General features: G+C 49.5%; 1 long non-coding RNA gene across 1 annotated transcript; it reads right to left on the bottom strand.

Annotated features, from left to right (window-relative positions):
- Positions 1-2,075: 2,075 nt before the first annotated feature.
- Positions 2,076-25,643, bottom strand: LOC125411299 (uncharacterized). The gene is made up of 3 exons (XR_007235294.3): positions 25,476-25,643; positions 24,831-24,887; positions 2,076-2,519 (listed from the first exon to the last, which is right to left on the bottom strand). It is a non-coding gene; the product is annotated as an uncharacterized LOC125411299 (long non-coding RNA).
- Positions 25,644-27,810: the final 2,167 nt, after the last annotated feature.

Here is a 27,810-nt window from a genome sequence, read left to right as displayed (position 1 = left end):
CCTCTTTGCTCTTGGGGTGTGTTCCTTGCTGCCTGTCAAGAAGAAGGAGGAAGGACCAGAGAAATTGATGGTCTTTATCCCTGTCCGAGGGCCTGCACGCAGCAGGTACTCCTGGGCCTGTGCCAGCCCACTCTGCCAGGAGTCCTTGCTTTCTTTGCTTCCCCTCAGCCTCCGTGCCCAGGAGCTCTAGCTTCTTCTTGTCGCCTGTCCCCCACTATTATGAACTACTGTCACTGGAGCCCCAACAACAACAACAACAAATCATGTCCACGTCCACGGCAGAGGGCTCAGGCTAAGGGCAGCTTTCCCCAGAAGGATGCGTCCCAGCTGGGTGAGTGTCCTTTCTCCTCCTCCTTAATCTCTAGCTGTGTTGTTTAGAGATGAGGTTTCACGGAATCCAGGCTTTCCTTGAACTCAGATCTGCCTGTCTTGACCTCCCAAGTGTCGTGATTACCGGGGGTACACATCAATCTGGCTTCTTCTTCCCTTCCCTCCTTTCTCACGGTGCTGATTGGAAATAGAACCCTCCACACCTCATGCAAGTCCACAGACTCTGTTAAGCGTTAAGCACGCCACCACTTGAACTACTTCCCCATCCGTGAGTCAGGTCTCTTTCGTAAAACCAAAGCTAAGGTAGCGAATCTAGAAAAACACCCATGTGCGTGCAAGCACAGCACAGCGAAAAGCTCCGTCCAGGACCCTGCTCAGGCCACACTCCCATGGGCTTTGGCGATTCCCATCATCACAAGGAGCCATATACATGGTGTCTATACAGCACCATCCCATTTACACGAAGGCCAGGGAAGTTACATTTGCCTCCCGTAGAGTCGCAGAATTGACTGAAACAAGCAGGTCCCAGCTATCAGCCATCCTTTAGTCTCAATTTCAAAATCCCGGAGGCTTTGAAAGCCACAGGCTAGATAAGCCACGTGTTATCACAGCTCGCCTGGCTGCAAAGCTTGACCTCACGTGAACTCAGCTGTCAAGAAAACAGACCCGGATTGAGGTGAAGTTATTTCACAGTCATTGGTTACACCTCCCAGCACGTGAATATTCATAGAGTTTGCTCAGAAAGCTCTCTGTATTTGCCCAGTGCTGGCCCAGAACCTGCCTGGCCATTTACAATATACAGCACAATCCGCTGACCTTCTCAAAGTGGTGAGTGATTCTGAGTTCTAAAAACCTTTTCCAGCTCCAGGATTCCAGAAGCAATTATGGGCCTATATGTTTAACGAAATTTCTCCTTCAAAAACCAATGAGCATGCCAGGTGTGAGGATCCACGCCTGTGAATAGCAGCATTTGGGAGGCAGAGACAGGAGGATCAGAAATTCAAAGTCAACTATATAACACATTTACTGCCAGCCTGGGCTACATGAGAGCCGTGGCATTCATTTCAAAGAAACAGAGGCCAGGAGTGGTGGGGTTTCACCTTCAGCGCCTGTACTCAGGAGGCAGAAGCAGGCAGATCTCTATTAGTTCTAGGCCAGAATGGGCTATATATTGAGTTCCAGGAGATACAGTGAGACCCTATCTCGAAGGACAGTATTATAGATGGATACATTTTGTGTCATGCTATCTGCAATTCTAATACTTAGAAAGCTGAGTGAGACAGGAAAATCTCAAGTTCAAGGTTAAGCCATGGTGACGCGTCAAGTGTGGGGATGGTTGGGCCTATGAGCAAGGGAGGGAGGGAAGAAGAAGTAAAGAAAACAGCAAAAGTGAAGAAATAAAAGAAAAAAGAGGACAACCAGCCAAACATGATAGCTTTCCAGGAAACCAAGGCAGTAGATGTTTAAGTACAGGTTTCCCTACACAACGGCAGTCTCAGAAAAATTAAAAGAAAAAAAGGAAGAAGAGGAGGAGAAGAAGGGATCAGAGAGATCCTCAGCAACTAAGAGAAATTGTAGCTCTTCCAGAGGACCCAGGTTCGGTTCCCAGCATGCACATAGTAGCTCATAGTCATCAGTAACTCCTATCCCAGGGCACTGTACACACATGAAGCACATATGTACATGCATGAAGAAGCACCCATGTACATAAAATTAAGGTAAATTTTTTTAATATAGGAGCCAGACATATGGTGTACACACAATATGCCCCCACTTATATGAAGTACAAGAATAGACAAAACCAACTGATGGAGGCGGAACTGCGCCTGGGTGAGGGTGACTGGTCCAAGAGGTCCAGACACCTGGGACTCTCCAGCAATCTGAAGGCTAGAGGCTGCATGCATGTATATACACACATATAGAAATGTGTCAAGCAAAAAAAGGAAGAAAGAAAGAAAGAAAGAAAGAAAGAAAGAAAGAAAGAAAGAAAGAAAGATGCCAAGCAGGAGCCATAAAGATTTTAGTTTAGGGGCTGAAGAGATGACTCAGAAGTTAATAGCATTTTGGCTGCTCTTCCAGAGGACCCAGGTTCAATTCCCGGCACCGACATGGTGGCTTGCAACTGTCTGGAACTCTGGCTCCAAGAGATCCGACACCTTCACACAGGCATACATGCAGGCAAAACATCACTGCACATAAGATAAAAATAAACAAATATTAAAGATGATTTTAGCTTTTTTTTCTTTCCTTTTTTAATTAATTAATTATTTAGTTATTTATTTAGCTAGTTTGTTTATTTGAGACAGGGTTCCTCTATGCAGTCTTGGATATCCTGGAACACTCTGTAGACCAGGCTCAGAGATCCATCTGCCTTTGCCTCTGGAGTGCTGGGATTAAAAGCATGCATCACTACCACCCAGCCCTAAAATAATCTTTTAAAACTTTTTTTTTTTTTGATTTTTCAAGACAGGGTTTTTCTGTAGCTTTGGAGCCTGTCCTGGAACTAGCTCTTGTAGACCAGGCTGGCCTCGAACTCACAGAGATAGCCTGCTTCTGCCTCTGAGTGCTGGGATTAAAGGCATGCACCACCACTGCCTGGCTACTTTGAAAACTTTTTGACAGAGTTATTTTTATGTGGGCGTATGTGTGTTTTCTCAGAAGCCAGAGGAGGACATTGGATCCCATGGAGGTAGACTTCCAGGCGGTTGTGAGCGGCCCGATGTGGGTGACGGGAACTGAGCTAGAGTCCTCTGGGAGGAACCGACGGCATTCCCAGTCACCGTTCCACCTATCTGGTTTTCTCTGTTCCAGGCTGGCCTCCCCAGTGGTGTAGCAAAGAATAGCCCTGGACTCCGGATCGTCTTGCCTCAGCAATATTGGGATTACAGATGTGTGTCACCACACCTAGCTCTAATCTCTGTTTTGAAAGTGATTGTATGGACAAAGAATTTGGGGGGTCAGGCTTGCTTCAGTGAGCCTTCGACACACACACCAGCCCACTCACACTGCCCCACACTCCCGTGGTACCCTGGAGGCCTATGGATCCGGCCCACCTCGAGGGCCTGGCTCTCAACCTACCAGACTATGGGATACACCGATCTGGCCCTGGCAGCCACCCACGATGTTGCCAGTCAGCACTTGTACCTAGACAATAATATCCTGTAATTGCAGCTAGGATTTGGAATTTGTGTCTGAGAACAGAAGGGTACAGGAGATTCCCTCATTAAACAGGTCCGATAACAATTTATTTCTAAGAGGGCAGAGGGAATTTCTTCCCTGGACTCTTCTTGCTCAATAGTTCATTGCAGGCAGGCAGCTCTGTCTGCCAACCCTCACACCGGCTCCACCTCCTCCTCCTTCCCACCTCTGTCCTATCTGGGCCCCAGAACTGGCACACGAGGGCCTTGTTTCAGTGGCCAGCACCTCCCCTGACCTTACTCTACCCACGCCCAGCCTCCCTCTGTGTCCACGCAAAGGGCACTGGCCTGCCAGGTGGCCTTGCTGTCCTCCACTGCCCCAGTCCCTATGAAGAACACTCAGAATATAAACAAACAAATCCACTTGGGGTTTTTCCTCATCTCTGCACAACCACACTGCCGGTCAGAGGCTGCCCGACCAATGGGAATACCCTGTGGTGTCTAAAGTGCCAGCCACCAGCGAGCACAGTGGCCTGTCCATCCACGGGTGGCTAGGTGCCTCAGAAAATAAATATAAGCCAGGCATGGATGCACACGCCATTAGTCCCAGCACTCGGGAGGCAGAGGCAGGCGGATCTCTGTGAGTTCGAAGCCAGCCTGGTCTACAGAGCGAATTCTTGGACAGCTAGGGCTATACAGAGAAACCCAGATTTGAAACAAAGAAACAAAACAAGACAGGAGCTAAACTTTAATGCAAATGTGTTTACACCTTTTCTTCTATTTTCCTTGGGTTTATTTTATTGCTTTAGTAATTAGTTGAAATGGATATTTCCAAGTAATTTTTTAAAATGTTTATTTATTTAATTTTTAATTGGGAGGAGATGGTTGAGACAGGGTATCATGTAGCCCAGGCTTGTTTCTTACTCCCTATGTAGCTGAGGCTGGCTTTGAACTCCAGGTCCTCCAACCTCCATCTCGGAATTATAGGCATAGGCCACTATGCTTGGATCATGTACTTAAAAAAAATTATTACATTTTATTTGCATGCGTGTGCACACCATAGTGAGCATGTGGGGTCAGAGGGCAGCCTGGGGAGTCAGTTCGCTCTTTCTCTCCCATGTTCATCGCAGGGACCGGATACAGGTTGTCAGACTGGGCAGCACCTGCCTTTGCTCGCTGGACCATTTTGCTGGCCCTGGGTGGTCAGCTTTAAAATTTATTGTTAATTTTCTTTAGTGGCAGGTTTCATTTGTATGTATATACAACATTACGCTTTATTCTTCCTTGTCTCCTCAACCCATAACATTCCCACTTCCTCCTCCGCCCTGGCCTGGAACTTGTTAAGTAGACCAGGCTGGCTTTGAACTCACAGAGATCTTCCTGCCTTTGGCAGCCTCCTGAGTGCTAGGATTAAAGCCGTCTCTTCTGGCAAATTTTCTCCTTTTTTTCTTTTTTTTTTTTTTTTTTTTTTTTTGGTACATATATTTAATCACTTGTGACTAGCGTCACTCTTGCGAATAGAACCTCTGGTGTATGGAGTCACCTAACAGCCCACCCTAGCATTCAAGAGAAGTCCAAATCCCCCCCCCAGCATTGTTGGAAAGTTGCATTGTGTGCCTTTTGTAAAACATGCTGAGAAACCTCAGGAGGACCATGCCATGAGTACTGGGACCAGGTCGCACTCCTCCCTGAGCCCTAGTCCTCAGCAATGGTGGTCCTGCTCCATTCCTGCCACCAGGCAAAATTATACTTCCATCCCCTGACACTATATAACCCAAACCCGCACTCCACACCAAGACTCCCCAAACCCACACCCTCTTACCTCCATTCCATGCCCCAAGTCCTTATACCTCAACCTCACTCACACCCACATCACAGGTGTGGTTCTTCTTTCTTTTTTATTTTGGTAGGGTTTTTATTTTAAGGTGATTTCTGGGGGCTGACCCACTAAGAGCACTGGCTGCTCTTCCAGAAGACTGGGGATCAATTCCCAGCACCCACATCAGGCAGCTTACAACCACCTGTAACTGCAGTTTCTACAAGCTCATTGTGCAGATAAATTCATGTAGACACACACACACACACAAGATAAAAACAAACAAATACATAAGGTGAGTTCTGATAAACCTTAGGCTAGCCTCGGACCCTCAACCCTCCTGCCTCAGCCTCCCTCGTGCTGGAATTTCAGGTCTATAGCCCTGTGCGTGGCCTCCTCCCCCACCGCCACGGGATCTTGCTGTGCAGTCCTGGCTGGCCTGGAACTCACAGAGATCCACCTGCCACTGCTGGAACTAAAGACTTGAGCCCCCACACCACACCTCAATTTTTTTAACATTTATTTATTTATTTATCATATATGTATATTGTGGCCATGCCTGTCACCGTGGGTGTGTGGACGTAAGGAGACAATGTACAGAAATCAGTTCTCTCCGGCTACTGTGTGGGTTCCAGAGATTCAGGTCACCAGGCTAGCCAGCAGGTGCCTTAACTCATGAAGCCATCTCTCCTGCCCCCATTCTCTCTTATTTAAATAAATTTAACAGGTAATCCCAGCACTTGGGAGGCAGAGGAAGGAGGATTGCTAAGAGTTCCAGGCCCACGAGGTCTCCTTAGTGAGACCCTGCCAAAAAGAAAAGAAAGAGAAAAAGAGGAAGAGAGAAAGGGGGAAATAACCCTAACCCCTGTGGGTTCGCCTGCTTCTGCTCACCTGCGACACATCCTAACTGGACATTTGACGTCCTTCCCTTTTGTAGGGAAAAGGGAGAAAATTTTAAAAAAAAATTTTTTTTCAAATATCAATAATATCAAATATCAGTAAGCTTTAAACTTTGGGTTTTTCTTTTATGCCCATTACACAAGGTCATTACTATAACCAGTCTACACCTGAAATCAAGGGCGGTACAATTAGGGGACACGGTGGGAAAGCAGACATCGTGATTGAGGCCCACAGGGAACACAAAAAAGGTCTTCCCATCTTTCTTTTCTTGCTTTGAGAAGAGTGACCTTGAGATCCTGCCCCTGCTGCCTCCACCTCCATAGTGCTGGGATCACAGTCTGCACCACACGGCATTGTTTGGGTTGTGGGATGGGAACTGGGGCCTCCTGCGTGCTAGGCAAACCTTCTACTAACCAAGTATGTCCTACCTTTCTTGTCTAGACATACCAAATGGCATGCCGTATCACCTGTCCCCTCTCTCTGAGGGCAAGCTGACCAAAGCCCCAAGCACACGGATTTAATAGGCTAACTGGGGTGCTCCTGGGTGACCCCACCCCAGGACGCTGTTCTTATTAACTAGGCCAAAAGCTTCAGCCCAGTGACTCAATGGGGCTCTGAAATCCCAGTTTCTCAACCTGGACCCGGAGGCTCGGCAGCCAGGCCCAGCCTGCCACACAGGACCTGCTGACTAGCTGAGCCTGCTCTCCCACTGTCAGTCACCTCAGCCTGGGTCCCGCCTCCCCAGCCTGAGCCCCGCCTCCCTACTGCTGAGCCCCGCCTCCCTACTGCTGAGCTAGCTGCTTCTCAGCCTTTTACATCAACAGGCATCTCCATCCAGCTCTTGGTAAATGGGGGGACAAAGATCAGGGATTCAAGGACAGCCTGGGCTACAGGAGACCCTGTCTAAAAGCAATAAATAATTAGTTAAATAATCATGGTAAAATTGCATAATATGGGACAAGCAAGATGGCTCAACAGGTAAAGGCTCTTGCTTCAGTACCTGACAACCTGGGTTCAGAACCGGGAACCCACAGGATGGAAGGAGAGACTGTCCTCTGACCTCCACATGAACACACACACACACACACACACTAACAAATCAATGAGTAACCACAGCAGAGTGTGGTGTGTGCTGGCACAGCCCTTTAATCTCAGTGCTCCAGAGGCAGAGGCAGCCAGATCTCTTTGAGATCAAAATCAACCTGGTCCACACAGCTAATCTGGGCCAGCCAAGGCTAAAGTGGGACGCTGTCTCCTTTGTTTTTTTTTTTTTTTTAAAAGTGCAATATATATAAATGTATCATTTGTCCATATTTGGTAGCTCCTGTTCTTTTCTTTCCTTTTTCTCTGAGACAGTTTCTCTGTGTAGTTCTGGCTGTCCTGGAACTACCAGGTAGCTCCTGTCTATAATTCTAGCACTCAGTATTTGAGACAGGAGAATTGCTCAAGACCAGCCTGAGCTACATACCGAAATTCAATATAAAAAAATTTTAAATTTGAGATGGACCAAACATACCACAGTGCGTGTGTCAGGGTCAGAGGTCAACTCCCAGGAGTCCACTCTCTCCTTCTACCCCGTGGGATCCAGGAACCGAGCTCGGATTGGCAGGCTTGACGTCAAGCACCCTTACCAGCTGAGCCAGTTTGTGGGCCTCGTTTAGTAAGTTCTAGGCTAGCCTGGGCTACGTCATGAAACTGCTCCAAAAAACAAGTCAAAAGGCAGTTGCAGTGTGGGGGACGATGCAGATGCTCAATCGCTGCTCTCAGGAGGCAACCAGATCTCTGGGAGTTCAAGGCCACACAGAGGCACACACCCGCAGACGTCTCGCCAAGGCTCTCATGCCCTCCTCTTCCCAAGCTGTCCAGTGCAGACAGTAGCCTGGGCTCTGAGCAAAAGTGTCTGGAGCTTGGGGTTCCTCAAGGCAAGGGATTAACATCAGCAGACCTAGAGAAACTGTCCTAACTGGATATCAGGCCATCCCACAGCTGTGGACTCGGGGCCTCCAACCCTGCAAACAGGGTCTGGACCGCTAGCTATGGCCGCCTGCCCTGGCACTCACTGAAGAGACAGGTGAACCAGACCAATACCCAGGGGCCAGGGTGCTGGTTGGAACCAGGCTGGGAACACATATTTTCACGGAACTGAAGGATCTGGCCCAGACTTCTCAGCCTCTCCTGTGGGGATGCCCTACCAGCGGCTCTGGGCCACTCTATCTCAGGCCTCCCTGGAAATGGAGCTGTACCAGACCTTAGGCAGCCGAACCAGCACTGTTTGGCCCGGTCTCCCCACCTGTGGGAAAGCACTCCTCGGCACAGGTAGGTCTAGACCACCTGCCTTGGCAGACAGCGGATGGCCTGCAGCCCAGGTGCCTCGCCCAGAAGGGACCTGACCTGAGCACCTGGAAGTCAAGCTGCCGAGCTCCACACATTCCCATCACACCCACCCCTTGCCTCGGGGGACAGGGCCACACGCGTGGCTTTTCCTGGAGAGACACTTTCTGTTTCGGAAAATTCAGGCTCCTGGCCACGGCCCAGAACAACACAAAGGTGGCACGAGCTGGGGAGGAAAACCTGCAGGTTTATCGTTTCGGGGCGGATTGACCCTGGCTACAGCTGACAGAGGGTCACAGTGACCGGCCCCCAACACCCAGGTCCCCACCCAGCGGCTGACCCAGCTTGGAAGTGCGGGCACGCATGTGCATTCTTTCCCCATGAGAAACCTCAGCTCTTTAAAAGCTCTCCCACCCACAGGAGTGGTGATCCATTAAGCCGGTATCAGTCAAACACATTTGAATGTGAATTAGCGTGAATTAGCATGATCAGTACACCTGGAATCGCCCTAGTCAGTCTAGAACACCTTTTTTCCCCCCACATACACAGCTGTGTGAGGGTGTCAGATCCCGTGGAACTGGAGTTACAGACAGTTGTGAGCTGCTGTCATGTGGGTGCTGGGAATTGAACCTGGGTCCTCTGAAGAGCAAGCTGCCCCGTGCTCCAAACCACTGAGCCATCTCCCCATCTTCCCCCTCCCCTCCTTTTTTTTTTAAAAAGGAAACCAACCACAGGAGATAAATGATGTGTTCAAGGTCAGACAGACAGGGGGAACTACTCACTGACAGCAGGAAGAGCCCTTGTGGTAGACTGTCAACAGGTGACAGGGATGGTGAAGAGGGTGGCACGTGTCAGCTTTGTCACTCTGAGCCCTAACGTGTTTTTCTCCCAGAGCAGGCACAAAGCCGACCCAGCAGCAACCACACGGGACCCCACCCCAGAGCATAAGATGCCTTTGAAGTTTCTTGTTTTTCTCTTCAATTCAAATGCAACATTCTACTCCATAATACATGCTGGTTTGCTTTTAGATCACCAGAATAACAGACTAATTTAGTGCGGTTCCCTTCTCCAAAGGTGTCTGTGTCTCTCATTCAAATACTTCAGAGGGGCAGGCAGAAGAATCAGGAATCCACACACAGACCAGCCTTCGCAACAAGGTCAGCATGGGCTACCTGAGACGCTGACTCAAAAAAAAAAAAAAAAAAAAAAAAAAAAAAAAACAAACCCAAGAGGTCTAGAGAGATGTCTCTGGTTAAGGCAACTGTTGAATAAGCCAGAGCTTTGGATCCCCAGGACCCGTGTAAGTGCTAATGCCAGGGGTGGGGGGGTCTGTCCACCTGATGCCCAGAGCAGGCTGGCCAGCAAGAGTAGCTGCATCTGCGAGTTCTGGGTTTGATTGAGAGAGTCTGCCTCTGTGAACAAAGTGCCAAACGATTAAAGATGATTCTGAACACCCATGTCTGGCTCCCACACATTTGCATTTATGTGTACCTGCACACACAAGTGTGCCCACATCCATGTATTACATGCACGGACCACACATGTTTTGAGATACATTATTAAAGTTGATATTTTTTTTTCTTTCCGTCTTTCAAAGTTTGTCTTTCTGAGGACACTTGACTGGCTGGACAGAGACACTCAAATGTCCTAGGATAGACTGTTTCCCGACTCAGAGTGTTACAGTATCTGTAAATACCAACCAGAGAAAAAAGTAGGGCTAAACTTTAAAACATGGGACAGGGCAGGTGAGATGGTGCACACACCTTTAATCCCAACACAAGGGAGACAGAGGCACTTGGATCTCTGTGAGTTCAAGGCCAGCTTGGCACATAACTAGTTCTAGGTGAATGCAAGCTACATAGAAAGATCCTGTCTTTAAAAAAAGGATAGGGAGGGGGTGCTGAAGCCAACAGGATGGCTAAGTGTTTAATTCCCAGGAGACTCATGGAGAAGAAAAGAACTGGATTGAGCAAGTTGTCCTCTGACTTCCCCAGCCCTTTTCTGACACACAGAGGTAGAAATAGATAGAGATGGATGGATGGGTGGATGGTCGGACGGACAGACAGACGGACAGATGGATGGACGGACGGATAGATAATAGGCTGGAGTGATGGATCCTCAATTCTGAGCACTGGCTGTTCTTTCATACATTAGTGTGTGGTCCCGGTGTTTTTCCTCATTGACTGTGGTCGGATATGTCTTACCCCATTGGTTAGTCTGAAAAGACCTGGCACACAGGAAATGGAGGAATGGGGTGGTAAAAGGTCACTATTCCAAGTTGTCTATCAGATTCATGGAGCGGGAGGCCTTTGTGTAAATAAAGGTTTTATTGGGAACATAATTTCTCTTTGTTTTTCCAAGACAGGGTTTCTCTGTGTAGCCCTGGCTGTCCTGGAACTCACTCTGCAGACCAGGCAGGTGTTGAACTCAGAGATCCCTCTGCCTCTGCCTCCCTGTGCTAGGACTAAAGCACAGACCGTCAAAGCACCCATCGAGTGGATGTACCATGAAGACCGAACACAGAGAGAAGGAGGTGCACTTGGTTTACAGTCTAACTCAGGTGGTGAGTTTGTCTCCCCCCCCACCCCATGGATTGGGGTCTGACCTCACAATTTTATCTGATTAACTAGTTGGGGGGGGTGGTACATAGGAAACAAAGGGGAAGGAGAAGGGAATCATGACTCCAGGCCATCAAACTTCTTGAATAGAGCAGAGGTCTTTGTGTAAACAAAGGCTTTACTGGATAAAGAGCTTAAATTTTTGGCATAAAATTCTCAAAAAAAAAAAAAAAAAAGAAAGGATAAAGGAAACACTTGTATTTGATATTGCTTACACAGCACCCACATGCGACATGCAACTGTCACTCTGGTTCCAGGGAATCTGGCGCCCTCTTCTGACCTCAGAGGTCACTGCACACATGCAGTGCACATACACTCAGGCAGGCAAAACCTGTATGCACATTATGCACACACACAAAATAATAAAAAATAGGAATAAGTAAGTTTAAATTATAAAAATCAAACGTGGGACCTGGTGGCATAGGCCTGCCTATAAACCCACCTACTCGGGAGGCTGAGGCAGGAGGATAGGAAGGCTCAAAGCCTGTCTGGAAACAGCAGGCTATCCAAACGTGAAGGCCACACACCTCTTACCCAACAGCGTCTAGTCTGAAAAATCTAGCCAACACCTGGGGCAAACAACATCCAAACAGACAGCTCTCTTACTTCTGCTGGCCCTGGGGCTGGTCTGAGCATCTCTGAAGACTTGTCCTCTTTTCACAAGGGCCAGACAGCCTGCCTCTCACTCCAGGCCTGCTGATTCCCTCATGATCCTCAGCTCATAACAGTAAAATAATAACCACCCATGCTGTCAGCAGGCTTGATTTACACCTGGCCAGTTACCCACATCAACCCCTTTATCTGCACAATGACCTCCTAGTAAATTAGGTTTGATGACCATCACAGTGTGTGACCAATGGGGACAGAAGCACTGACCTAACTCAAGGTCACATTGTTACGCTGGCAGAAGGCAGAGACAGGGTTGGCACCAAGGCCAAAGCTCTAGTTCTGGTCAGGGCCCTGCCTCGCTCAGGCTGGCTGGCACACACCGGCGTGTTAACTGTCATTGACTAAGCAACTTCTATCTACCCTAGTCCCAGGCAGGCTTCTTAGCAAAGTTTTAGACTCTGCTCCCTGTCTTCGGGGAAGCAGGGAGGGGCAGGGTTCGGGGAAAGAAAAGAAATTAGAAGATACCACGCCTTGCCCTTAGGAAACTGACAGGCACTAGGGCGTGCAGAGGACAACCCCCGCCAGGCCTGCAACACTTCCCAGTTTTCAAACTCCTCCCACCATCTCACCGAATCTCCTCCACAGCCCTGCCAAACAGCTTTTGCGATCTGCTCTGCTCCCGGAGGAGGAAACTGGAGTCACAAGGGGCTGCCCCCAAGATCATCTGGCTGCCAGGGGAAGAGCTGTAACTTGACCCCAAGTCCTATGACAGCCCTGGGCCAAAGGGAAATGACACAGAGTCTTGACAGTCCCTGACAGTGGCTCACAACCCGCACCCAGGACTCCTCTCCCCTTTCCCTGGAGACTGTTGCCGTCCTACAAATAAGAGCGTTTATTTTAGGATTTGGTCTGCTGGGAAAATTCTAGTGAGAAAAAAAAACCCCAGGGCTTCAGCACGGTTGAAGCGGTGTGCCAGGTGTTTGCTCAGGCTGCCCGCAGACAGTATTTGGAGCACAGAGAGGTCCAGCGCTTCTTTCATTAGCTCATCCCACAGGCTGGTTAACTGTGGGTCCTTCCTGCCAGGGCAGTTTGGAAGAGGAGACATCACCGAAATCCATCTGCCTGACCATGGCATGGGAGAAAAAAGAGAATACTTAAGTTCAACAGGATGAGGGATGGAGAGGAATGAAGAGGCCAGGCCAGGGGACAGGCCTGGGGGAGGCCTCGCCGGAAAGTAGGTAGACACTTTCACTGGGAGGAAATGAAAGAGACTGTAGGTGCTTAGGGCTATTTGAATGGTTGGGCTGGGGACCAGCAGCTGAAAGCCATGGTTCACGGCTGTAATCCTAACTCTAATCAAAGACAGGAAGTTCACTGAGATTTTTGAGGCCAGCCTGGGCTACATGAGTTCTTGGTCTGTGAGGGCTATCATGTGAGCCTGTGTCAGCAAATATGCATGGGAGAAACACGTTCTTCTGCAAGAATCTTTTTCATTTGTTTTATCTTTTTTAAATATTGTTTTCATTGGTTATGTGTATGAGTGTTCTGCCTGCATGTATGTATGATGTATGTATGTATACCAAGTGTGTGCCTGGTGCTTGGAACATTCGATCCTCAGGAACTGGAGTTACAGATTTTTGCGGGTCACCCAATGGGTGTGCCGGGAATTGAACTCAGGTCCTCTGCAGCAGCAGCAGCAGCAGCATGTACTCTCAACCACCGGACCATCTCTCCAGTCCTGTTTTTATAATCTACTTGTTGGTTGGTTGGTTGGTTGGCTGGTTGGTTGGTTTTTCAAGACAGGGTTTCTCTTTGTAGCTTTGGAGCCTTCCCTGGAACTCACTCTGTAGACAAGACTGTCCTCAAACTCACAGAGATCCATCTGCCTCTGCCTCCCAGTGCTGAGATTAAAGGTGTGCATCACCACCACCTGACCTGTTTTTATTTTAAAAATCACTGGCCCCCGCATAGCTCAGGTGGGCCTCCTCCAACTTGCTTTGTACTCAAGGCTATCCTCGAACTCCTTATTCTCTTGCCTCCCCTCCCAAGTAGTGGGATTGCAGCTTGTATCACCACAGCTGGGTTATTATTTATTCTTTTGGACAGTGCCAGATCATATAATGTCATGACAGCCCCACCGGTATGGTAGGGCACATGGTCACCCAACCCTGAAGAGAAGTCTTCTCACATTCATGGAATTTACTCAGGGAATAAAGGTATTCAATAGCAGGCCCTTTGTCAGTTCAGTTCAGGTCTCTGTGCTAAATATATTTTGTCTTCAGTCCTTCTAGGCATTTGGAGTCAAAGATAAGGAGTCGGAGACCTAAATAGATGTCAATGCTGGCACTTGCTGCTCCACCCTTCTGTGAGGGCTCCTACACAAGCTGGTCACCATCAGTTCCCGTGGAGAAACCAAGACTGAGACAGAGTGACCTGTTCCAAGCTACTTAGCTGTGCAGAGGCAGGAACCTACCGAATCCAAAGTCTGTATAATTATTTTCTTTTGGTCGCTTGTGTTTTGAGCCTGGGTGTTGTGTAGCCCCATGTGATTCCCTATATAGCAGAAGATGACCTTGAACTCAGGACACCCCTATTCTACCTCCCTGTTGCTGGCTTCGCAAACAGGTTCCGGCACACCCATTCCGTCTGTTCCGGCTGTTTGGTTTGGTCAACTGTGTCTCAATGCTAGAAAGACCCACCATGGAACAGAGAGACCTCCACAGCAGTGCTAGCGACCTCTCACTGCGTCTGTTCAATAATTTAAACCAGATATGAAAGCTCACACTTGTAATCCCAGCACTTGGAAAGTTGAAGCAGGAAGATTTACATGAGTTTGATGCCAGTCTGGAAGTTAGCCTAGGATAACAGAGTAAAAACTCTGTCTCTCAACAAAACAACACTACCAAAGAGCCTGCAAATGGGCTTGGAGGGTAAAAATGGAGACAGGGCCGGGTGATGGTGGTGCACCCCTTTAATCCCAGCACTAGGAAGACAGAGACAGGTAGATCTCTGTCAGTTCGAGGCCAGCCTGATCTACAAGAGCTAGTTCCAGGACAGCTAGGGCAGTTACACAAAGAAACCCTGTCTCAAAAACCACAAATACATACATACGTACGTACGTACGTACATACATACATACACATACATACATACACACATACAATAAAGGGCCAGAGGATTCGGCTTCTCACAGTTTTGACCTTGACAATCTGCTGGTGCCAGGCACACCACCAGCCAGCTGCCGGGACAGAGGACTCTCCCTGAGAAAATTTAGCATTTCATTGTGGAGAAAGTGTGAACATGAGGGACAGGTTTTCCATGCTTGATAAATAACTCTAGGGTTATTTCTTGCGGAAGACTTGAATTCAGTCCCCAGCACCCACATTGGGGTTCACAATCACCTTTACTAACGCCAGTTCCCGGAGGTCTGGTGCCCTCATTTAGACTCTGGGCACCTGAATTCACACGTGCATATCCACACACAGAGACACATATATGCGTGCCATGAAAAGTAAAATAAATCTTTAAAACCAACAACAGCTGGGCAGTGGTGGCACACGCCTTTAATCCCAGCACTTGGGAGGCAGAAGGAGGAGAATCGCTGTGAGTTCAAGGCCAGCGTGGTCTACAGAGAGAGTTCCAGGACAGGCTCCAAAGCTACAGAGAAACCCTGTCTCAAAAAAAAAATCAAAATAAAACCACCAGCAGCGGCCGAGCAGCAGATGAGACACGGCCCTGTGAGAAATCGCTGCAGAGCAAGGCGCTGGCCCATGCCAGTCCAGGGACAGTCAGTGCCATGGGGGCCGGAACAATAGATGAGTCACGGGGCGTGTGTCATCCTAGCTCAAGGTAAAATGGGACCGTTGGGTAACAATCAGAACAATGTCACAAGGCATGATGAGCCAAGGGCATGCCTGAGAGGCGGGTGGCCAGCACGGGATTCAGAAGACGAGAGGGTGGGGGCTGGATGGGGCGGGCTGGGGGCGGGGCTTAGGACTTGCTGGTGCCAGAGCACTGCGCGTGGTCGGGTTGTAGTCCAGCTTTTGGAGCGGACTTCCACGTCCCCAGTTGACCTCATTGCACCTCGAGCAACTCCGCACCTGGCTTGCTGAGATTTTTTTTTTTTTTAAACAGGGCTCACGTAGCCCAGACTGGGATCAGTAAGTTGTCAAAGCTGTCCTTGAACTATTGATCTTCCAGCCTCAGCCACCCGGGTGCTGTGGTTACTAGTGTGCACCAACACATTTAGCCCTGATATTTAGCTCTGTTTATCAGCCCTTGACATGGGAGGAGGGGGGAAGGTTTTTAGCTTAGGAGATGGTTCAATTGGTAAAGAGCCTGTTGTGTGAGGAACTGAGCTCAGATCCTCAGCAGGAACAAAAAGGGAGGGGGAGAGAGGGAGGGAGGGAGGAAGGAAGGACAAGAAACACACACAAACTCTTGGAGCTGGAGAAATGGCTCAGCAGTCAGAGCTCTTATAGAGGATCTAAACTGGACTCCCAGAACCCATGTGGGGAGCTCACAGCTGCCTGTGACTGCAGCTGCGGGGGGCCTGATGTCCTCTTCCCACCTTTGAGGGCACCTGCACGCCTGTGCACAAACATGCGTGCACTTAAGAAACCTCAGCTGGGCATGGTGGTGCCCACCTTGGCTCCCAGCACTCAGGAGGAGGATGCTGGTGTATCTCTAGCTCTGTGAGGTCGAGGCCAGCTAATCTGCAGCCTGTCTCACCTCTCCTGCTCCTGCTCCTGCTATGGTGCAGCGGGACACCGAGCATCCCTGACAGCCTTCCTGCTGCTCTGGAGGCCCACGCTCCTGAAGTTCTCTGCTGCCCAGATCCAAACCTCACATGTGTGCCTCTGACTGGTGGAACTTAGGAGTCATCCCTACACCTTAGTTGCAAAGATGTTTGGGAAAGTCAGTTTCTGCTCTCTACTTTGGGGAAGTGGGATTTATGACTTCATAAAACCCACACACAGGGAAAGTTGATCAAAGGATGCTGACGCTCATGAGCCATGACAAATGTCACCCATACTATGGTTTGACTTACTTGCCTACAGATATGGGATGACTTAATTATTGCAACAGGATCTCATATAGGCCAGGCTGATATCAACTCATTAGTAGTTTAGGATAACCTCAAAATCTTTTGTTGTTGTTGTTGTTGTTGTTTGTTGGGTTTCTTCCTTCCTTCTTTCCTTCCTTCCTACCTTTCTTCCTTCCTTCCTTTCTTCCTTCCTTCCTTCCTTCCTTCCTTCCTTCCTTCCTTCCTTTCTTTCTTTTTGGCAGTGTCTGTGTGTTAACAGTTCTGGCTGTTCTGGAACTCATTCTGTAGACCAGGATCTCTGTGAATTCCAGGCCAGCCTGGTCTACAAGAGCTAGTTCCAGGACAGACTCCAAAGCTACAGAGAAACCCTGTCTCGAAAAACAAAAAACAAAAACAAAACAGAGATCTGCCTGCCTCTGCTTCCCAAGTGCTGGGATTACAGACGCACCACTACTGCCCAGTGTAGCCTTGAATTCTTGATCCTCTTATCCCCTTCTGCTGGAATTAGAGGACTGAACCTTCACAGCTGCCCTGGGTTCTGTGGCACAGACTCTGTGGAGGGAGTTGAGGGCGGACCCAGGCTGGAGAGTACTTGTTGCTGTTGTAGAGTGGCAGAGCTGGGTTCCTAGCACCCACGTGAGGAGGCTCACGATGGCCTCTAACTCCAGCTTCAGCAGATCTGATGTTCCTCCAACACAGAGGAACAAATAATAATAATAATAATAATAATAATAATAATACATCTTAGCCAGGTATAGTAGTGGTAGTGGCTCACACCTTTAATCCCAGCACTCGGGAGGCAGAGGCAGGGGATCTCTATGAGTTTAAGGCCAGCCTGGTCTACAAGAGCTAGTTTCAGGATAGGTTCCAAAGCTATAGAGAAACCCTGTCTTGAAAAACAAACAAATGAAAAAGAACAAACAAACAATAACAACAACAACAAAAAGAAACCCCAAAATCGAAGCCGGAGCGACTGAAGAGATGGCTCCGCAGTCACTTAATCCAGAGCTCTGGCAAAACTGACACCTCTGGCCTCTGACAAGCCTGCACTCACATGTACACACGCACACGCATACATGCACGTGTGCGCACACCACACACACACAGAAACACACATGTACATAATTTTAAAGGCAGACAGGGCTTTGGAAGCATGAAGTACATAAGCATTGACTAGTGACCCACGGGCCACCCCTGTCTTCTCAGCTCCTCCAACCGGAATCAGATCTTCCCCCCCATCACCCAGATTTCCCATCAGAGCCGAATTCCATTCTGCTGATTAAATGATGGACACCTGCTTCTTCTGACCTATAGGGAGCTTGCCTGTGTCCCAGACCAGGGAAGACCGACAAGGCCCAGTCACACCAGGTCAGGGTCGGTCTGCAGGGTGAGAAGGTCTGAGACCCGTCACAAAGTCTGCAGCCTCCCCCAACCCCCGGTCCCCAGAGAAGAGCAGCTGATGGGTTTCGGGAGCCATCCAATCCAATTATTGCGCCTTCCTCTCTGATGGAGGCTGAGCCGCCACGCCCTTTCGTGAGGTGGCGACTGGTGGGAAGGGAGACAGAAATGCTCTACACATCTTGACCCAGCACCTCCTGGCAGCAGGCTGGCTCACCGTTACGCTGAGGCTGCTATGACAGCGGCGTTTCCAGGCGACTGTTCTGGGGGAATGGCCTGTTTTGGCAACCAGAGGGCCCCTGGGTAAGGGCGCATCTCCCTCCCCCCCCCCCCAACCCCGTAGGCTGCAGCATTTGCATAGCAACCTCCTCCCTCCCAGGAGCAACTCTGCGACGTGCGACAGCCGGGCACCCGCCCCTGTCCTCGGTCAGGCCCGCCCCGCGGCTCAGCTCCCGCAGCCTTGTCATGGCCCGTCCTCTGGGAGCAGTGGCTACCCGCCCAACCAGGGTATTTCCGGAGAGGCTGGTACCCTGGAGACCATGGGAAGTGATGCTTGGGGGACAAAACACAAATGGGGGAGGGGTGATGAAATACAATCTTTCAAACCAGAGTCTGGTAGCATCCCAATGTATTGTAGATAAGGGAGGATGACTCAAAATGTTTATTTAGGTAATTCTGTGGTGAGGCCCTGGCGGGCACTCAGAAAATGACTTTTGGGTCAGGTCATTGGTAGTGTGTGTGAATTTGGAAACCAGTGGCTTGGGGGAAAAACACTTTTTTTTTTTTTTTAAGAGGAAGTCTCATTATATAGTCCTGGTTGACCTAAAACTTGCTACGTAGACCAGGCTGGCCTCAAACTCACAGAAATCCACCTACTTCTGCCTCCCAAGTGCTGAAATTAAAGGTCTGAGCCACTAAACTCCGCCCAATACTGGTTTGTTTGTTTTTACTACTCAAAACATGTTTTTTTTTTTTTTCTTGAACACTTGTTTTTGTTTTAGTAGCATTTATTCCTTATACGGAATCGGGAGTTTCATTATGACACTTTCATACATGGGTCGACCATATTCTGATCATGGTCATACCCCCATTAAAAAAGATTTCCTACTTAGAAATACCTGCTGGCGGTGTTCTTGGGAAATGCTGTCAAATACTTGGAGGGGAACTGATCCCCCTGAATTTGTTGGAAGAAACTGTGAGAGAAAATAGATAACTCTTTGGAGCCCATGCCCCTTCCTGTGCCCGCCCGCTCCATTCCACCTGCACACACCCCGATGAGTCCATGATGCCAACTGAGATGTCAGGCTGGACCTTTAGACCGCAGAAACTGCCCAAGGACACTTGCCTTGACTGAAACCCAAGAGGGGGCTGGGCAGGGGCAGGTCACCCCAGCTGAGCGATCACATTTCCCTGGCAGCTGTCCAAGGGGCAGTTCCCAGCTGCCCCTGTTTGTAGCACGGTTGCTTTTATCAGTATTGACACAGCAGCGAGCCCTGGGAATGGCATTGCAGTAAGTAAATGAGGGGGTGGGGAGTAGCGCCACTGAGGCCAGCTGAAAACGATGAGGCCTTTTGCTATTGGTCACATTCAGTCTGATTCCCGGACCCTGAAATTCTTTGAAGCCCCTACAGACTGGCTTGTGCATAAGAGCCCTGGGTCTTAAAGAGACAGAATTGCAGAATCACCTAAGATCCCTTCATGCCTGGCTCAACAATTACAAGCACTTGCTGCTTTTGCAGACGACTTAGGTTCAGTTCCCAGCACCCACATGGCGACTCACAACTGTCTGTTACAGAGTTCCTGAGGCTCTAACACCTTCTTCTGATCTCTGAGGAAAGTGGGCACATAAATAGTGCACATACATGAAAGCAAAACATTCATAAGCATAAGATAAAAATAAATCTAAAAAAAAAAAAGCTTCCTCATGCCAGCTGTCTCCTCCGATCAATGGGTTTCAAGGTTATTCGATGGGTGCCCTTAGCTGACACTTAGTTTGTCCTCGACCTGGACAGCAAGAGAATTCCTCTTCCCTTTGCCAACTTTGGCATCAGAGGCAGTGGTACAATAAAAATGCACACTTTTAGGAGTTAATCAAACCTAGCGTGAAACCCTGCCAGAGTCTAGCTGTGTGATTAGAGATGTGTTTTCCAACCAGTCAGAGCCTCTGCTGGAGGCTTTGGGGAAAAAATGCAACACAAAACAAAATCCGGGCTGCTGAAGGGACTCCGGTTGTAGAATGCTTGATTAGCATTCAGGAAGTCCTTGGTTGACTCCCCAGACCATAAAACCCAGGATGGTGGCCTGTGCCTGTGATCCCAGCACTGCGGAGGTGGAGGCAAGAGGACCCCACCAGTTCACGGTCATCTCTCCCACGATATTAAGACCAGACCGAGTTACCGGATACCTACCCAATCAAACAAAACAAGACAAAAGAAGATCTGGGTCTATTTTGGAAATGTCCATTGAGGACAGGCAAAGGTGGCCCCTTGGTAGCTGCAACCCTCCTGTTCTGGTCTTTGGGGCCTTTGAGCTGGGCCATCACCTCTGTTCTAGAATGGCCAGGTACCATAAACAAAAGCTGCCCGTCAGAGAGGCCACCTAGCCACGCCCAGAGATAAACTGTCTCTCTAGGAACTACTAGAGGAGAGTCACATGGCACAGACAGGAAGTCAGGAGTCCAAGGGGCACTCAGATGCCAGTTGCCAGCCTATGGGGCTCTAACCTCAGTCCTTACACCCACCACTTCCAAGCCTGTGGGACGCTGAACCACCATGATCCTGGCGTTCCTGGTCTGAGGTGGAGAAATCACACCCATGGGATTGCTGTTAGCACCCAGTGTGTGGTGCTTTGACATGTCAGCATTTGGGAGTCCGTATGCTTAATGATATTGGGGACCCCATCATGGCCATCTCTGTATCCCCAGATCTTCACATAGAGTTGGTCCAAGGCAGAAGGCATCGCTGTCCAATGAATGAATGAATGGCCCTTGAGAAGCTCAAAAACTGGGGCAGGGCATGTAGTTCAGTCCATAGAGTGCTTGCCAAACATTCATAAAGCTGTGGGTTCAATGCCCAGCTGCACATAAAACCCACCAGGGACATCCAAGGCGGCTGTCATGCCACTCACGCGGGAGCTAGCAGAGGGTTAAAAGCCATCTGCCTGTCCCCAAGCCCCAGGGGCAGGCAGTCTCTCTGACCCCTCAGTTTTATCCATCCAGGATACTTAGGAAAGGAAAACAGGAAGGATCCCTGATAGCCAGTGCAGCTCTCCCTTCCGCCCCCCTCTCTCTCCTTTCTTTTGGTGGGGGGTTGGGAGGTGGGAGCAAGATGGTCCTCTGGGTCACATTTTGCCAGGAAACCAAGTCTCCTTCCTTTCAACCTTCCAAGGGGACAGATAAATAACTGCCTGCTGATGCAGAGGAGAAGATGTGGTCCCCAGACAGCAAGGCAGACAAGCAAGCTCCTTGGGAGCCAAGGTCACCTTTACTGCGCTGCACATGGTTCCAGAAGGAGCCCTCCTCTGCATCCATCCATCCGTCCGTCCGTCTGTCCATCTGTCTGTCTGTCCGTCTGCCCGCCCGCCCATCCATTTACTCAAATGCTCCCCTAAATGCTGACTACGTCCTGCGCTGTGATTACAGGCGCACTGAGCTGTCAACCGAGCGGCGTCCCCAGCTCCAGATCAGATTTCTGAACCATTTCTTTCTGTTGTTGTTGTTTTCTTTTAGGACAGTGTACTTTGTACTGTGTAGCCCTGGCTGGCCTGGCACTTGCTCTGCAGACTAGACTGTCCTCGAGCTCACAGATTCTGCCTCTGGAGCGCTGAAACGCTAGGACCGAAGGTATGCACCACTATGCCTTATCTATAACAAAGTTTTAACAAAATTTCCAAGTGGACAGTGGTGTCACACGCCTTTAATCCCTGCACTCAGGAGGCAGAGGCAGGCGGAGCTCTGAATTCGAAGCCAGCCTGGTCTACAGAGTGGGTTTGAGAAGAACTAGGGCTACACAGAGAAGCCCTGTTTTGAAAAACCAAAAAAATAAATGAATAAAATAAACTTTCCTGTAAGTGCTGGGTATGGTAGCAGGACTCTACAATCCCAGTGTTGTGAGGCTGAGGCCAGAGCTACAAGGAGTGACCCTGCTTGTGGGAGGCAGGGAAGGAAAACGTCCTGTGTCTCTGTGTCCTCAAGCAAATCCCTTTGGAGTTATCAGGAGGGCAGCGGGAGGACTTTATCTAATCTGTTTCCTGTTATAATTGAGGAAACTGAGGCGTGCCCTGGCTCGGTCAAGGTGTTCAGAGATATTTCGGGACTGAGTAGTGCGGGAAACTCTGGAGAACAGCACCCTTTGACCTTTGAACTCTCCCCTGCACGTAGGAGTCAGCATTTAGCTGAAGGATAGAACTTGCCTCTTATTCTGCTCTGACACCCCAACCACCAAGCCTCTTTCACGGTGTGACTAGGGATGGAGCCTGGGATGGAGTGAGCTAGCTGCACGCTGAACCTCCAGCCAAGGCCTTCATCTTGCTTAGAAGGCCGAGTGGGCTGAGAGCTGGGGTTCCTGGGCTACTCGCAAGGGCTCTAACCCCTGACCTAACCCTAACCATCCCTAACCTCCCACACTCCACTGTTTGTTCTCCGACTCAGTCCTGAGCTTAGAGTCTCCCTGGCTCTTCCGGCATTTCCAGCACCCCCATGCAGAGGTAGAAAAGGAAAGTCTAGCCAGGATTTCCAGTAACACAGAACCGAAAGTACAGAAGCCGGGGCGTGGTTGGGAGTGCCTATAATCTCTCGCCCTTTGGAGCAGAGAAGGGAGCCTCAAGAGTTCCAGGTTATCTCTGGGCTACACAAGTCTGCAAAAGTCTGGTCTCTAAAACAGAGTCTCCGGCCTCAGGGCGGTCATGGGGGAGCCAAGTTCAGGCCTCAGCATGTAGCCCAGGTTAGCCTCCAGTCAAGCAGCCTCCTGCTTCTGCCTCTGCTCTTGAGTGTTGGGATAACAGGTGTGTTCCACCATCCTTGGCTGGGTTCCATGTACCTTACAGGAAATGTCTTGTTCCCTTGGGGTGACCAGTTAAGGAAGCATTTTGAAAAAAACTAAACACTGGGGCTTAATTTAGGTTAGAGGTCTATGGTAGATTGCCTTCTTAGCCTACTCAAAGCTCTGAGTACTGGGCATGGGGCAGGGGAGGTGGGAGAGACAGACAGACAGGTAGTGGAGACAAGGATGTACCTCAGTTGGTAGAGTGCTAGCCTAGAATGCTCCAAGTCCTAAATCCCACCCCTGCGGAGCGTGCTGATGCATCCCTGTACTCTAAGCTCCAGAGGCAAGAGTATTAACTCAAGGTTAGGTCTGGAGAGGTGGTTCCAGTCTCCTTGGACAGACACATATAAGGTGCATATGCATACACTGCAGGCAAAACACTCACACACAGAAAATAAAATAAAAATAAAATTTAAAAAAAGAACAACAGCCGGGCGGTGGTGGTGCACGCCTTTAATCCCAGCATTTGGGAGGCAGAGGCAGGCAGATCTCTACGAGTTCCAGGTCAGCCTGGTCTACAAATCTAGTTAGTTCCAGGACAGGCTCCAAAGCTACAGAGAAACCCTGTCTCGAAACAAACAAACAAACAAAACGAACAACAGCCAGGCCTTGTGATGCATGCCTCTCATGTTGGTCTATGTAGCAAGACCCTGTCTGTAACAAACAACAACACACCACAGACACACACAAGATTGTTACAAAGCAGCCAAGACTATAAAACAAAACAAAACCACCCAACAAACTGACTAATTTTATTTTTGTTTCTTTGTTTTTTCGAGAGAGACAAGCTTTCTCTGTGTAACAGCCCTCACTGTCCTGGACTACATTACCCGGCAACAAACTAATTGATTAATTTTAAAGCTTTTAAGAATGGAGAATGCAGGGCTGGAGAGATGGCTCGGAGGTTAAGAGCATTGCCTGTTCTTCCAAAGGTCCTGAGTTCAATTCCCAGCAACCACATGGTGGCTCACAACCATCTCATAATGGGGTCTGGTGCCCTCTTCTGGCCTGCGGGTATACACACAGACAGACTATTGTATGCATAATAAATAAATATTAAAAAAAAAATGGAGAATGCAGCCAGGCAGTGGTGGTGCACTTGAATCCCAGCACTCGGGAGGCAGAGACAGGTGGATCTTTCTGAGTTTGAGACCAGCCTGGTCTACAGAGCTAGTTCCGGGACAGGCTCCAAAGCTACAGAGAAACCCTGTCTTGAAAAACAAAACAACAACAACAACAAAAAAAAAGGGAAGACAGCCTCTGTTGATGTCTGGCGCCACCTCAGACACCTTGCCTGTGAGGTTCAGCATGCCCTCTAGCCCATGAGCTCCACCCCAGAATCCCGGGAATGTGCCTCCATCTCACTTTCTACAGAGCCACTATTTTCTGGCTCAGAGCATAGTGGGCAGGGACTACAGCAGGTCCCCTCACCACACTTCTCTGGGCACCCTGAGGGTTCTAGAGCTGCTGAGGAATGCCTAGCTGGCACTTTTGGCGAGGAGAGAGCCCAACTTCTTATTAACCACGTGACCCAGCCAGTCACGTGAATGAGCGCCTCAGCCTTCAGCTGCAAGAGCCTTGATAAAGAACTTCTCCACCTACCTCAGGGGTGCTGTGAGGGTTCCGAGAAGTCAGGGACGTTGCAGTGCTTGGAATCTGCTGCAAAGGGGAACAGAAACGGACAGGGGCGATTTCTTTGCAGAAGCAAGTAGTGGCGTCCTGCCTGCTGTGGCCCCTCAGGTTCTCGGCCTGTTTCCAAGTCCTCTGGTGTCAGCAGTCAGACCCTGGCCCTCTGCTGTCTCATACCACTTAGTACTCCTCTTTGGGTTTCTTTTCTGAAACAATTTTTTCTGTATAGGACTGTTTTGACTGCATGTGTACTGTAATGTGCACCACACGAGTGCCTGGTGCCTGCAGAAGTCAGAGAGGGCCTTAGCTCCCCTGGAACTCAAGTCACAGGAAGTCGTGGGCTGACATGTTGCCATGGGAGTGCTGGGAATCAAACCAGCTTCTCTGCCAACAGCAAGAGCAGCAAGCGCCCTCAGTCTCAACCATTTCTCCACCAACACTCCCCCCGCCACACGCCACACTTCATGTAGTCCTGATCCTCCTGCCTCCACCTTTCAAGATGGAGGATTGCACAGGTAGACCATAATACACACACACACACACACACACACACACACACACACACACACTTCTGTTTTGGTACAGAGGCATAAGAGAGGGTCCACATCCAGCCTATACCTGCTTAGCATTCCCCAGCAAAGACTTTCTACATTGGCTTGAGGGGAGTGCTACCCCTGAGCCTTAGCTGGACTCCTTTGTCCTGTTTGTCATAAAACAGGGCTTTCAGCTACTTGGGCAGCATTTAACTAGCGATCAGCCCAGCAGATAAGTGGATCACACGCTCAACAAGCTCCCAGGGGAATAATTTGTACCAGAGAGCACGTTGTAATTTATATTTTTGAAGCTACAGCCTGGGAGTTATCTTCCCAGTGACAAGAGACAGTCTCCCCAAGCTCCACCCCCACCCCACCCCACCCCTGTCCAGGCTGGAGATAATTGAGAGGCAGAAAGCATAATCAGGAGACAGAGTGGGTCTGAAATCTCAGGCTCATGAATGAATGGCTCACTCTATGACTGAAAACTCAGGGCTGGACCTCTTGCCGTCCCGTTCTCTGTACGCCCCCCCCCCCCCCCCCATTTGCAGTTCTGTGTGCCACCACGTCCTTAAAGCAAAGGAAACTGGGAGGAAGAGAATTCAGTGGTGTGCCAAGCTTCCTGGAGGTCAGGGCAAGCATGGCTGTGCTGTGGCTCCACCATGGGGCCCTGGGCCCACTTGATCCCTTCTGCTGTGACCCTTCGGAAACCTCATATGCTGTCTCCTCCCCACTCAGGATCCAAGTGGGCAGGTCCTACATTTCCAGACCCCCGACAAGGGACAAGGTTTGGGGCTATAGGGCAGCTCAGCTGGAATGCACAAAGCCCTAATTTCCCAAGACCCCACAAACTGAGCCTAGGGGTGTATCCTTGCCAGTGAGCATTTGAGAGTGGAGGCAGGCGGGAGGATCTGAAGTTCATAGCAAGTTCAAGGTCAGCCTGGGCTACAAGAGACTCTACTTTTTAAAAAGACAGCGGGACAGGACAGGTTCTTGGGCTGTTGGGGCGTAGCTCAGTGGTAAAACAGTTGCCTAGCATGCAGGAAGCTCATAGGGTCGACCTCCAACACAAGAAGGAAAACAAAAATAAATACAACCTTAGAAGCTCACAGTGAAGCCTGAACTCTAAGCCTAAAGATCCACACAGTGGAAAGAAAAGACTGACTCTCACAAGTTGTTTTCCAAACTACATACACACACACACACACACACACACACACACACACAGAGAGAGAGAGAGAGAGAGAGAGAGAGAGAGAGAGAGAGAGAGAGACTCGCCAAAGAGAGGGACTAGTTCAGTCAGCAGAGTACTTGTCTAGCACACTTCAAACCCTGGGTTCAGCAGCAACTGCATGAAGCAGGTGTGGGGCGGGGGGGGGGGGGCTTTTGTAATGCTAGCACTAAGACGTGGCGCCTTGGAGGATTCCTGCAGCCCTAGTACTCAGAGGTGGCACCAAGGGGCTGGAGAGCCGACTCAGCAGCTAAGAGCATGTACCGTTCTAGCAGAAGCCCCGAGTTCAGTTCCCAGCACCCATGTCTGGAGGTCACAGTCACCTGTAACTCTAGCTTCTGAGGGAATCAGGTGCCTCTGACTTCTGCGGGCACCTGCCCTCGTGTGCACGTACTCAGGAATACGTACACATAATTTAAAAATAACGTAAACAAATTCTTAGCAATTCCAGCTCACAGCCGGGCGGTAGTGCACAACTTTAGTCCTAGTACCCTGGGGGGTAGAGACAGATGGATCTCTGTGGCACGTGTTTTGAGGCACCTGTCTCAAAAACAGAATAAAACAGAGTTCTAAACTGCCCTTGGCTATACAACGTATTTGAGGCTAGCCTGGGCTACAAGAGAGTCTGCCTAAACCAGCGCCCATTAACTAATCCCCACCCCCTTGGACCAATCCCCATGCTCCTATTCTGAATGTCTCCATTTTCTTCCTTGTGTCCTGAAGACTGCAGAGTTCTCCCTGACAGCGGCTTTACTCTAGTTCACCCTGCTTCTCAGCAAAGGTGTCCCTTGTCTGGGCTCATCATAGAGCACAGCGGGAGGCACAGAGTCGGTCTTGAAAATGGTTTAGGAGGCCAGCAGTCGCTCCACAGAAGTGTAAATTTGTCCAAACTCTGCTTTCTCTCCTGCAGTCTGGGATAAAGTACCGGGCTCCTATCTGAGGCGAACCACTCTCCCGAGTTCATCCATCTACACCACCCCCACCCCTGCTACACCCACTTCCCTCTTTGCTGAATCACTTACTTCTACGTGTAAATAAATAATCCTCAGCTTCACCCATCTTTTAAACAACAACAACAACAACAAAAACCCCTTTCAACTGGGTGTGGTAGCTTTTGCCTGCGGTCCTGTCAATGGGGAAGTGGAGGTCAGGGGGGTAGGGAAGCCTAGTGAGGTGTTTAAATCCTGCA

The sequence above is a fragment of the Myodes glareolus genome, chromosome 18 (genome assembly GCF_982192425.1).
Source record: "Myodes glareolus chromosome 18, mMyoGla1.1, whole genome shotgun sequence".
Lineage (NCBI taxonomy): Eukaryota > Metazoa > Chordata > Mammalia > Rodentia > Cricetidae > Myodes > Myodes glareolus.
The sequence above is the reverse complement of the archived record's forward strand: the minus strand, read 5'-3'. Positions and strand labels throughout refer to the sequence as shown.